Source organism: Neophocaena asiaeorientalis, unplaced genomic scaffold, assembly GCF_003031525.2.
Source record: "Neophocaena asiaeorientalis asiaeorientalis breed wild unplaced genomic scaffold, Neophocaena_asiaeorientalis_V1.1 scaffold129, whole genome shotgun sequence".
In the NCBI taxonomy this organism is placed as follows: domain Eukaryota; kingdom Metazoa; phylum Chordata; class Mammalia; order Artiodactyla; family Phocoenidae; genus Neophocaena; species Neophocaena asiaeorientalis.
This window is the reverse complement of record NW_020172446.1, coordinates 4,501,748-4,502,545: the sequence shown is the minus strand read 5'-3', so window position 1 is coordinate 4,502,545 and position 798 is coordinate 4,501,748.

Sequence of the window (798 nt, the reverse complement as noted above, 5' to 3'; positions counted from 1 at the left end):
GGGCTGCGGCCTCCGGCCTCCGGTCTCGGCCCCCGCCCGGGCCACTGCGGAGCCGCGTCCTTGGCGGGAGGGAGGCCTGCGGGGCCGCTGTTTCCTCGCGTCCGTGGACCGGCGAGGAAGGACATTCCCGGCGCCGCCTCCCACCCCTCAGTATGAGGGAGGAGGGCAGCTGGCTGCTCCCCCTTCCATCTCAGTATCCAAACGGAAGCGCCAGCCTGGGGTGGCAGGAGGGCTGTGGCAGAGGCCGGCCGGGTTTAGGAGGTGGGGGCGAGTGTGGTTTTGTGTCATCTCAGTGCCACCCCCGCGTCTTGCACCTGCTGCTCGCATGGTCTGCGCGCCCGCTGGGGTGGCGGAGGGCAAGGGGCAGAGAGCTGGGCAGATGGGCCAGGGGGGCCTGGATACTGTTTCCTCGGGAGCAGATGACGGGGTGGCTACTCCTAGGGCTCCCTGCCCCGGGTTCCCAAGGCTCCTCGCAGGGCCTAGTGTTCAAGGCCACCACGAGCCTGGGCATCTTCCCCCGAGGCGTCCCCAGGCCTGGTGACTGGGAGCAACGAGACAGCTTTTACTGGGTTCCAGTAAGGCCTACTTGGAAGGTGGGCTTGGCGTTACCCCAGCCTGGGCACAGACCCCTCCCCATCCCCTAGCCCAGTCTGGCCAGAAATGGGTAGGGAGCAGTGCCGAGGGGTGCCTAGATTCCTGGGATCCACCTGGCTTCCTGGCCTGCCTCTTGGCTATATTTACCGTGGTGTTTCCCTTCTCCTTCCCAGCAGAGTCAGGTCCAGGCTGAAGCAAACCCCC